Source organism: Pseudophryne corroboree, chromosome 11 (genome assembly GCF_028390025.1).
Source record: "Pseudophryne corroboree isolate aPseCor3 chromosome 11, aPseCor3.hap2, whole genome shotgun sequence".
In the NCBI taxonomy this organism is placed as follows: domain Eukaryota; kingdom Metazoa; phylum Chordata; class Amphibia; order Anura; family Myobatrachidae; genus Pseudophryne; species Pseudophryne corroboree.
The window spans coordinates 139,996,215-140,008,717 of NC_086454.1; the positions used below are offsets into that span (position 1 = coordinate 139,996,215).

General features: G+C 47.3%; 1 pseudogene; it reads right to left on the bottom strand.

Moving 5' to 3' along the window:
- Nucleotides 1–3,017: 3,017 nt before the first annotated feature.
- On the bottom strand, nucleotides 3,018–3,136 carry LOC134970431 (5S ribosomal RNA; annotated as a pseudogene).
- Nucleotides 3,137–12,503: the final 9,367 nt, after the last annotated feature.

Consider the following 12,503-nt stretch of genomic DNA (forward strand, 5'->3'; position numbering starts at 1 on the left):
GGGAGGTGGTCGGTGTTGCAGATTAGGGGGCGCTAGGCTGAAACTTTGCCTAGGGTGCAGAGATACCTTGCGCCGGCCCTGACAGCAGCATTCTCCTCACTCTCCATTACAGGCACAGCAGCATTCTCCTCACTCTCCATTACAGGCACAGCAGCATTCTCCTCACTCTCCATTACAGGCACAGCAGAGCCTACAGATAACATTATGTCACTATGATCTGTTGATTGGCCAGGTTTATCAGGTTGCACAGAGCTATCCAACAGAGATGGGGAGCTACTTGGAGTTTCAGCTTCAGAATGTTCAAGCAATAAAGCAGCAACAGGGCCAGTTGATGGCTGTAGTTCACCTGGCAGTACACATTCCACTTCTACTGACTGAACAGACTGAGTAGCGCTAGGTTGTTTTACAATAAAATGATCCAACTTAGCACACTGACTAGCAGCTTCTAACAATTTTCTTCTTTTCTTTTCTCTTTCTTTTCTTCCTCCCACTTTAACTTTCTTGGATTCCTTTACAGACATTTTTTTTTTAATTTACAATGAAAATGAATTCAATGTATAATACTAATGTACTGTAAATTGTATTAAGTTCTATAAGGGTGTGGACATTTAGCAGCAGAGTAATTTCAGGACAAGGACAAGGTAGCTAACAATAAACCATTTAAAATGCTGTTAATGAAAGCCTTTGTCTCTAGGCCTGATTCAGGGGTGTAGTATGGTATGCTGGCGGCCGGCCTCCTGGTGACCAGCATACCGGCGCCGGGAGCCCGACCGGCGGCATACCGACAACATGGCGAGCGCAAATGAGCCCCTTGTGGGCTCACTGCGCTCGCCACGTTGCGGGCATGGTGGCGTGCTACGTGCGCCACGCTATTTTATTCTCCCTCCAGGGGAAACGTGGACCCCCACGAGGGAGAAAAAGTGTAGGTATGCCGGCTGTCAGGATTCTGACGCCGGTATACTGTGCGCCGGGATCCCGACAGTCGGCATACTGAAGACCACCCCTGATTCAGAGGTGGATGCAAATTGCATAGCCCCTGCATCTTTGTACACAGTGGCTGTGTGAAAATATGCAAACGCCACAGGTTGTGTCTTGTATAACAAGATACCCACTGCCTGCTTCTATAATCTGCTGTGTCCAGTGCTGCAATTTCCATATTGTTACTAGACTGTAGAAAAAAGTGATTGAACACCCCCCCAAATAAAATTGGGTGCCCCTGCAGCAGACAAATGCTCGTGGAGGTATAAAATGGGTAGAGGGGCACTGATTAGATTATTTGCTAATGAAATGGTTTGCCTGAAGCTGCTAACCAAGTTTGAAAAGGGATCATCATGGGCTGCGTGATGTCATGCTTCCCGGGCGACGCTGGACTGGTATACAGAGAATTCGGTAACCCGGATGGACTGGCCAGCTCAGAGTCCAGATCTTAACCCCACTGAGAATCTCTGGGATGAATTGGAGCAATGGGTGCATTTTAGACTGACTCAACCTTCTTCAGTGTTGCAGTTGGTCACTATACTTAAGGCGGAATAGCAAAGCATACCGCCTGCTATTGTCCAGTAACTTGTGCACAGTTTGCCAAGAAGGATGTCTGCAGTAATCACTGCACGTAATGGCGCTACAAAGTATTGACGTCAGTAAAATCTTGTTGATCTATTTGCTGTCAGTGTTCAATCACTTTTGTCTACATAGTATAATAGCATATGTGCAGCTTTAGTTTACACATACTACATCCTGCTCTTCTCATATACAGAAGAAGAATTCTGATACACTATCATTAGAGATTGCGCATATAGCTGCCTTCCATCACTCGGGATCAGGATAAACATGGATGCAAAATAAATGTAATTTTTGACACTTCTATGCTAGCGTTACATGTACACAACTGTGTACACAGGACAGAATTTTTTTCTGCTAAAGATGAATAAATCAGTAGACTCACCATTGTCAGTGAGTTGCTGACATCTTGCGCTCAGTGTTGCCAACTGTATAACAGGAAAATAAAGCAAAACTGAATTCCAAAACAAACCCAACCATTACCAGAAAAAGCCCAAGAGTACCCCCTCACTATCAAGCAAGGGCAAGCTCGAGAACAGTAGTCTGTCTCATCACTTACTATACCCATAGCTGGATTAAGATTTTGGGAGGCCTAGGATACTTAAGACAGGATGACCCTTTGTTACCTAAAATTGATTGCATAGTGTCATCATGCATCAGAAAGAAAGTGCTAGAGGAGGTACTAAATACCAAATTTCTGTATAAAGCTGCCAATTTGTCTTTTAATGTCTTGAAATGATAGGCGAAGAGAAAAAAGAAAGACTCTGTGTTGGGGCACACTTTGAAATTTATGAATTTATTAAAACTTGACTTTTAATTTAGTATCACATAAAAAAAGGGGGGAGATAGTTTGATACAAAAAATGTTCAAATACACAGAGTATACATATAATGGTAACAATCTACACAGAAATATTAGTTGAAATGTATAAAGTATAACAATAAGGTAAATAATAGATACGTTATGAATCAAAATTGATTAGCAGAAATCATTAACAAAAATCAGGATAAACCTGATGAAAAATTAAGAGCACTTATGGTGAAAAATTTATCGAAAAACAATTATATGCCTAAGTCGATCAAGATAAGGAGTACAAATAAATAACATTAGAGTGAAATCACTGTGGTAATAATAATAGGTTGTTAGAGATCTATTGACCTATGTGATCTAGAAGGAAGGCATAGAAAAAAGTATAATTGTAATATAATTCATAATTGGAATACCAATTAACTGATGGTAGTCCCCTTGGTGGAAACTCTGTTTGCTACAAAAAAGATCCTAATGTAAAAAGACGTTTGTAAAAATTTGATACCAAACGACATTAATGAAGAAACAAAAATTGCCAAAAGAGAATTACTTCTAATCAACGATTGTCAGGAGGGTAATCAAAAAATTAGATACAGACTTTGAAAGTAAGGAAGTTGCTCTAACACTTCTGCTGTTTGTGATCATAGGTTGAATTTTTACTGCACCTGATATTCCCAAGTGGTCACCCAACTGGGTACTGATCAGGCTTGTCAACGCTTAGCTTCCAAAACCGGATGAGATTGGGCGTTTCCGCTGAAATATGGCAGTAATTGCAACACTGAGACACAAATGAGAGAGTGTAATAGAGGATGAGCAACAAGGGTACTTCTGCTGTCCAGTTAGTAGCGCAGGTTCTCTGTTACTGTAGGCATTGCAGAGAGTGGTCTCGCATCTGGATGAGAGGGTACAGAATTATATAGAAATAATAGGTAGAGAATCGGGAGGGGACCCCACCTTCTGCTGTCCACTGTCTTATATGTTATAGCGGACAGTGGATGAGAGAGGTAGGTTAGTCTCACCTATTGAAATATGAAGGGTTGAGGGTAAAGTGGTGTGATCACAAACAGTCAATGTGTAACAGGCTAATATGCTGAGTCAGAAGACCAATATCCTAAATATTGTTAAATGAGAAAAAGAGCCTGAGTTGCGCTACATAATAATAATTAAGAAGTGCCTAGGTAGCGAAATAGCCATTGATATAGTGCTGATAAGTAGCATGCATAAATTACAAAGAAGTAGGCTTAAAACCAGGTGGTACAAGGTCCTGCTACACATGAAAAAATGCTAAAGACATATGCATTTGGTAGGGGAAAGAAAAATAAGATTTTACTTACCGATAAATCTATTTCTCGTAGTCCGTAGTGGATGCTGGGGACTCCGTCAGGACCATGGGGAATAGCGGCTCCGCAGGAGACAGGGCACAAAAGTAAAAGCTTTAGGATCAGGTGGTGTGCACTGGCTCCTCCCCCTATGACCCTCCTCCAAGCCTCAGTTAGGATACTGTGCCCGGACGAGCGTACACAATAAGGAAGGATTTTGAATCCCGGGTAAGACTCATACCAGCCACACCAATCACACTGTACAACCTGTGATCTGAACCCAGTTAACAGCATGATAACAGCGGAGCCTCTGAAAAGATGGCTCACAACAATAATAACCCGATTTTTGTAACAATAACTATGTACAAGTATTGCAGACAATCCGCACTTGGGATGGGCGCCCAGCATCCACTACGGACTACGAGAAATAGATTTATCGGTAAGTAAAATCTTATTTTCTCTGACGTCCTAGTGGATGCTGGGGACTCCGTCAGGACCATGGGGATTATACCAAAGCTCCCAAACGGGCGGGAGAGTGCGGATGACTCTGCAGCACCGAATGAGAGAACTCCAGGTCCTCTTTAGCCAGGGTATCAAATTTGTAGAATTTTACAAACGTGTTCTCCCCCGACCACGTAGCTGCTCGGCAGAGTTGTAATGCCGAGACCCCTCGGGCAGCCGCCCAGGATGAGCCCACCTTCCTTGTGGAATGGGCCTTGACAGATTTAGGCTGTGGCAGGCCTGCCACAGAATGTGCAAGTTGAAATGTGCTACAAATCCAACGAGCAATCGTCTGCTTAGAAGCAAGAGCACCCAGTTTGTTGGGTGCATACAGGATAACAGCGAGTCAGTTTTCCTGACTCCAGCCGTCCTGGAAACCTATATTTTCAGGGCCCTGACAACATCTAGCAACTTGGAGTCCTCCAAGTCCCTAGTAGCCGCAGGTACCACAATAAGCTGGTTCAGGTGAAACGCTGACACCACCTTAGGAAGAAACTGGGGACGAGTCCGCAGCTCTGCCCTGTCCGAATGGACAATCAGATATGGCTTTTGTGAGACAAAGCCGTCAATTCTGACACTCGCCTGGCCGAGGCCAGGGCCAACAGCATGGTCACTTTTCATGTGAGATATTTCAAATCCACAGATTTGAGCGGTTTAAAATGTGATTTGAGGAATCCCAGAACTACGTTGAGATCCCACAGTGCCACTGGAGGCACAAAAAGGGGGTTGTATATGCAATACTCCCTTGACAAACTTCTGGACTTCAGGAACTGAAGCCAATTCTTTCTGGAAGAAAATTGACAGGGCCGAAATTTGAACCTTAATGGACCCCAATTTGAGGCCCATAGACACTCCTGTTTGCAGGAAATGCAGGAATCGACCGAGTTGAAATTTCTTCGTGGGGCCTTCCTGGCCTCACACCACGCAACATATTTTCGCCACATGTGGTGATAATGTTTTGCGGTCACCTCCTTCCTGGTTTTGACCAGGGTAGGAATGACCTCTTCCGGAATGCCTTTTTCCCTTAGGATCTGGCGTTCCACCGCCATGCCGTCAAACGCAGCCGCGGTAAGTCTTGGAACAGACCTGGTACTTGCTGAAGCAAGTCCCTTCTTAGCGGCAGAGGCCATGAGTCCTCTGTGAGCATTTCTTGAAGTTCCGGGTGCCACGTCCTTCTTGGCCAATCCGGAGCCACGAGTATAGTTCTTACTCCTCTACGTCTTATAATTCTCAGTACCTTGGTTATGAGAAGCAGAGGAGGGAACACATACACCGACTGGTACACCCACGGTGTTACCAGAACGTCCACAGATATTGCTTGAGGGTCTCTTGACCTGGCGCAATACCTGTCCAGTTTTTTGTTCAGGCGGGACGCCATCATGTCCACCTTTGGTCTTTCCCAATGGTTCACAATCATGTGGAATACTTCCCGATGAAGTCCCCACTCTCCCGGGAGGAGGTTGTGCCTGCTGAGGAAGTCTGCTTCCCAGTTGTCCACTCCCGGAATGAACACTGCTGACAGTGCTATCACATGATTTTTCGCCCAGCGAAGAATCCTTGCAGTTTCTGCCATTGCCCTCCTGCTTCTTGTGCCGCCCTGTCTGTTTACGTGGGCGACTGCCGTGATGTTGTCCCACTGGATCAATACCGGCTGACCTTGAAGCAGAGGTCTTGCTAAGCTTAGAACATTGTAAATTGCCCTTAGCTCCAGTATATTTATGTGGAGAGAAGTCTCCAGACTTGATCACACTCCCTGGAAATTTTTTTTTTTTCCCCTGTGTGACTGCTCCCCAGCCTCTCAGGCTGGCATCCGTGGTCACCAGGACCCAGTCCTGAATGCCGAATCTGCGGCCCTTTAGTAGATGAGCACTCTGCAGCCACCGCAGAAGAAACACCCTTGTCCTTGGAGACAGGGTTATCCGCTGATGCATCTGAAGATGCGATCCGGACCATTTTTCCAGCAGATCCCACTGAAAAGTTCTTGCGTGAAATCTACTGAATGGAATCGCTTCGTAAGAAGCCACCATTTTTCCCAGGACCCTTGTGCAATGATGCACTGACACTTTTCCTGGTTTTAGGAGGTTCCTGACTAGCTCGGATAACTCCCTGGCTTTCTTCTCCGGGAGAAACACCTTTTTCTGGACTGTGTCCAGAATCATCCCTAGGAACAGAAGACGTGTCGTCGGAAACAGCTGCCGTTTTGGAATATTTAGAATCCACCCGTGCTGTCGTAGAACTACTTGAGATAGTGCTACTCCGACCTCCAACTGTTCTCTGGACCTTGCCCCTATCAGGAGATCGTCCATTTTCTTTGAAGAAGAATCATCATTTCGGCCATTACCTTGGTAAGGACCCGGGGTGCCGTGGACAATCCAACCGGCAGCGTCTGAAACTGATAGTGACAGTTCTGTACCACGAACCTGAGGTACCCTTGGTGAGAAGGGCAAATTGGGACATGGAGGTAAGCATCCCTGATGTCCCGGGACACCATATAGTCCCCTTCTTCCTGGTTCGCTATCACTGCTCTGAGTGACTCCATCTTGATTTGAACCTTTGTATGTAAGTGTTCAACTATTTCAGATTTAGAATAGGTCTCACCGAGCCGTCTGGCTTCAGTACCACAATATAGTGTGGAATAATACCCCTTTCCTTGTTGTAGGAGGGGTACTTTGATTATCACCTGCTGGGAATACAGCTTGTGAATTGTTTCCACTACTGCCTCCCTGTCGGAGGGAGACGTTGGTAAAGCAGACTTCAGGAACCTGCGAGGGGGAGACGTCTCGAATTTCCAATCTGTACCCCTGGGATACTACTTGTAGGATCCAGGGGTCCACTTGCGAGTGAGCCCACTGCGTGCTGAAACTCTTGAGACGACCCCCCCCACCGCACCCGAGTCCGCTTGTACGGCCCCAGCGTCATGCTGAGGACTTGGCAGAAGCGGTGGAGGGCTTCTGTTTCTGGGAATGGGCTGCCTGCTGCAGTCTTCTTCCCTTTCCTCTATCCCATGGCAGATATGACTGGCCTTTTGCCCGCTTGCCCTTATGGGGACGAAAGGACTGAGGCTGAAAAGACGTTGTCTTTTTCTCCTTTATACGGCAATACTTCCATGTGCCGTTTGGAATCTGCATCACCTGACCACTGTCGTGTCCATAAACAACTTCTGGCAGATATGGACATCGCACTTACTCTTGATGCCAGAGTGCAAATATCCCTCTGTGCATCTCGCATATATAGAAATGCATCCTTTAAATGCTCTATAGTCAATAAAATACTGTCCCTGTCAAGGGTCTCAATATTTTCAGTCAGGGAATCCGACCAAGCCACCCCAGCGCTGCACATCCACGCTGAGGCGATCGCTGGTCGCAGTATAACACCAGTATGTGTGTATATACTTTTTAGGATATTTTCCAGCCTCCTATCAGCTGGCTCCTTGAGGGCGGCCCTATCTGGAGACGGTACCGCCACTTGTTTTGATAAGCGTGTGAGCGCCTTATCCACCCTAAGGGGTGTTTCCCAACGCGCCCTAACTTCTGGCGGGAAAGGGTATACCGCCAATAATTTTCTATCGGGGGAAACCCACGCATCATCACACACTTCATTTAATTTATCTGATTCAGGAAAAACTACAGGTAGTTTTTTCACACTCCACATAATACCCTTTTTTGTGGTACTTGTAGTATCAGAAATATGTAACACCTCCTTCATTGCCCTTAACCAGGGCCGTCTTAACAGCAGTGTAGGCCCCTGGGCACAGCAATGCACTGGGCCCCCTACCCATCCTCCAGCGGTAGGGGTGGGGGGTGCTATCAGTGCAGCTTTGCTGTCCCACGGGCAGTAGGGGGTGTTCTATCTTCTGCTCAGCATGTAACAGTAATTTCTGCTATTTACTCCTTTACTGCACAGATGGGGCTAAACTGTAGAAGGAGACATTGGGCTGAATGAAGAAGCCCTGGTACATGACCTCCAGGGTGGTAGGGGGTGTTTAATACGTAGGGGAGGGGTGAATAGTGGAGTGGGCTTAATATTTATCATTTTCCGGTGGGAGGGAAGCTTGCTGGACTGCAGATATCTCAAGTTCCTGAAAATATATTTCTTAGCTTTGAATGGGATACATAACTAGAGAGTCTCACCTTTCAGAAGGTTCTGGGGACTTGGGGATCAGAGTTCAGGAGCCGGAGCAATCCACCAACGAAAATCTAAAACTGCATATTAGGCATGTGTAGCTGGAGCAGGGGCCAGCTGCTGGAAGGCTGATATCTCTAGTTCTGGTCATAGTAGAGACAAGCTGCCAGTGTCCACTGAAAGCGGAGAGTCACAGCTTTTGGCTTATAACCTCAGAAATACTCTAAGTCAGACAAAACCCAAGATATCAGGCTGGGAAGAGCAATTATAAGGCTTGGTTGGGGACCACTTCTTTCAAGTCAGATATCTCCAGTTCCCGATGGCCGATTTTCAAAAATCTGGTACCTCTGGAAAGAGGGGACCCTCAGCTATCAGCTTAGGGCCCTTATACTCCTGGGGCCCTTGGGCAAGAGCCCATTGAGCCCATACGAAAAGACGGCCCTGCCCTTAACAAGTAACGTGTGGCCCTAAAGGAAAATACGTTTGTTTCTTCACCGTCGACACTGGAGTCAGTGTCCGTGTCTGTGTCGACCGACTGAGGTAAAAGGACGTTTTAACGCCCCTGACGGTGTTTGAGACGCCTGGACAGGTACTAATTGGTTTGCCGTCCGTCTCATGTCGTCAACCGACCTTGCAGCGTGTTGACATTATCACGTAATTCCTTAAATAAGCCATCCATTCCGGTGTCGACTCCCTAGAGAGTGACATCACCATTACAGGCAATTGCTCCGCCTCCTCACCAACATCGTCCTCATACATGTCGACACACACGTACCGACACACAGCACACACACAGGGAATGCTCTGATAGAGGACAGGACCCCACTAGCCCTTTGGGGAGACAGAGGGAGAGTTTGCCAGCACACACCAAAAACGCTATAATTATACAGGGACAACCTTTATATAAGTGTTTTTCCCTTATAGCATTTTAATATATATAGTCATATCGCCAAATAAGTGCCCCCCCTCTCTGTTTTAACCCTGTTTCTGTAGTGCAGTGCAGGGGAGAGCCTGGGAGCCTTCCCACCAGCATTTCTGTGAGGGAAAATGGCGCTGTGTGCTGAGGAGAATAGGCCCCGCCCCCTTTTCGGCGGGCTTCTTCTCCCGTTTTTCTGAGACCTGGCAGGGGTTAAATACATCCATATAGCCCCCAGGGGCTATATGTGATGTATTTTTAGCCAGAATAAGGTACTATCATTGCTGCCCAGGGCGCCCCCCCCCAGCGCCCTGCACCCTCAGTGACCGCTGCTATGAAGTGTGCTGACAACAATGGCGCACAGCTGCAGTGCTGTGCGCTACCTTATGAAGACTGAAAAGTCTTCTGCCGCCGGTTTCTGGACCTCTTCACTTTTCGGCATCTGCAAGGGGGTCGGCGGCGCGGCTCCGGGACGAACCCCAGGGTGAGACCTGTGTTCCGACTCCCTCTGGAGCTAATGGTGTCCAGTAGCCTAAGAAGCCAATCCATCCTGCACGCAGGTGAGTTCACTTCTCTCCCCTAAGTCCCTCGATGCAGTGAGCCTGTTGCCAGCAGGACTCACTGAAAATAAAAAACCTAACAAAACTTTTACTCTAAGCAGCTCTTTAGGAGAGCCACCTAGATTGCACCCTTCTCGGTCGGGCACAAAAATCTAACTAACTGAGGCTTGGAGGAGGGTCATAGGGGGAGGAGCCAGTGCACACCACCTGATCCTAAAGCTTTTACTTTTGTGCCCTGTCTCCTGCGGAGCCGCTATTCCCCATGGTCCTGACGGAGTCCCCAGCATCCACTAGGACGTCAGAGAAAGAAGGTCTTAGGGCAATTTAGGAAAAAATTAATTGTAAGTTGCGGATCAAGTAGGCAAACAAAGAAAATAAAAAAATAAAAAAATTGTTATATATGAGTTAAAATAAGAATTTACTCACCGGTAATTCTATTTCTCGTAGTCCGTAGTGGATGCTGGGACTCCATAAGGACCATGGGGAATAGCGGCTCCGCAGGAGACTGGGCACAACTAAAAGAAAGCTTTAGACTAACTGGTGTGCACTGGCTCCTCCCACTATGACCCTCCTCCAGACTTCAGTTAGGATACTGTGCCCGGAGGAGCTGACACAATAAGGAAGGATTTTGAATCCCGGGTAAGACTCATACCAGCCACACCAATCACACCGTATAACTCGTGATACAATACCCAGTTAACAGTATGATAACAACTGAGCCTCTCATCAGATGGCTCAACAATAACCCTTTAGTTAAACAATAACTATATACAAGTATTGCAGACAATCCGCACTTGGGATGGGCGGCCAGCATCCACTACGGACTACGAGAAATAGAATTACCGGTGAGTAAATTCTTATTTTCTCTGACGTCCTAAGTGGATGCTGGGACTCCGTAAGGACCATGGGGATTATACCAAAGCTCCCAAACGGGCGGGAGAGCGCGGATGACTCTGCAGCACCGAATGGGCAAACTCTAGGTCCTCCTCAGCCAGGGTGTCAAACTTGTAGAATTTAGCAAATGTGTTTGACCCCGACTAAGTAGCTGCTCGGCAAAGTTGTAGAGCCGAGACCCCTCGGGCAGCCGCCCAAGAAGAGCCCACCTTCCTCGTGGAATGGGCTTTCACTGATTTAGGATGCGGCAGTCCAGCCGCAGAATGTGCAAGCTGAATCGTACTACAGATCCAGCGAGAAATAGTCTGCTTTGAAGCAGGTGCACCCAACTTGTTGGGCGCATACAGGATAAATAGCGAGTCAGTCTTTCTGACTCCAGCTGTCCTGGAAACATAAATTTTCAGGGCCCTGACTACGTCCAACAACTTGGAAGTCTCCAAGTCTTTAGTAGCCGCAGGCACCATGATAGGTTGGTTCAGATGAAAGGCTGATACCACCTTAGGAAGAAATTGGGGACGAGTCCTCAATTCTGCCCTATCCATATGGAAAATCAGATAAGGGCTTTTACATGACAAAGCCGCCAATTCTGATACACGCCTGGCCGAAGCCAAGGCCAACAACATGACCACTTTCCACGTGAGATACTTCAATTCCACGGTTTTAAGTGGCTCAAACCAATGTGACTTTAGGAAATCCAACACCACGTTGAGATCCCAAGGTGCCACTGGAGGCACAAAAGGGGGCTGAATATGCAGCACTCCCTTAACAAAAGCCTGAACTTCAGGTAGTGAAGCCAGTTCTCTCAGGAAGAAAATCGATAGAGCCGAAATCTGGACCTTAATGGAACCCAATTTTAGGCCCATAGTCACCCCTGACTGTAGGAAGTGCAGAAATCGACCTAGCTGAAATTCCTCCGTTGGGGCCTTCCTGGCCTCACACCACGCAACATATTTCCGCCATATGCGGTGATAATGGTTTGCGGTTACTTCTTTCCTAGCTTTAATCAGCGTAGGAATGACTTCCTCCGGAATGCCCTTTTCCTTCAGGATCCGGTGTTCAACCGCCATGCCGTCAAACGCAGCCGCGGTAAGTCTTGGAACAGACAGGGCCCCTGCTGCAGCAGGTCCTGTCTGAGCGGCAGAGGCCATGGGTCCTCTGAGATCATTTCTTGAAGTTCCGGGTACCAAGCTCTTCTTGGCCAATCCGGAACAATGAGTATAGTTCTTACTCCTCTTCTCCTTATTATCCTCAGTACCTTTGGTATGAGAGGAAGAGGAGGGAAGACATAAACCGACCGGTACACCCACGGTGTCACTAGAGCGTCCACAGCTATCGCTTGCGGGTCTCTTGACCTGGCGCAATATCTTTCTAGCTTTTTGTTTAGGCGGGATGCCATCATGTCCACCTGTGGCCTTTCCCAACGGTTTACAATCAGTTGGAAGACTTCTGGATGAAGTCCCCACTCTCCCGGGTGGAGGTCATGCCTGCTGAGGAAGTCTGCTTCCCAGTTGTCCACTCCCGGAATGAACACTGCTGACAGTGCTAACACGTGATTTTCCGCCCATCGGAGAATCCTTGTGGCTTCTGCCATCGCCGTCCTGCTTCTCGTGCCGCCCTGTCGGTTTACATGGGCGACCACCGTGATGTTGTCTGACTGGATCAGTACCGGCTGGTTTTGAAGCAGGGGTTTTGCCTGACTTAGGGCATTGTAAATGGCCCTCAGTTCCAGAATATTTATGTGTAGGGAAGTCTCCTGACTTGACCATAGTCCTTGGAAGTTTCTTCCCTGTGTGACTGCCCCCCAGCCTCGAAGGCTGGCATCCGTGG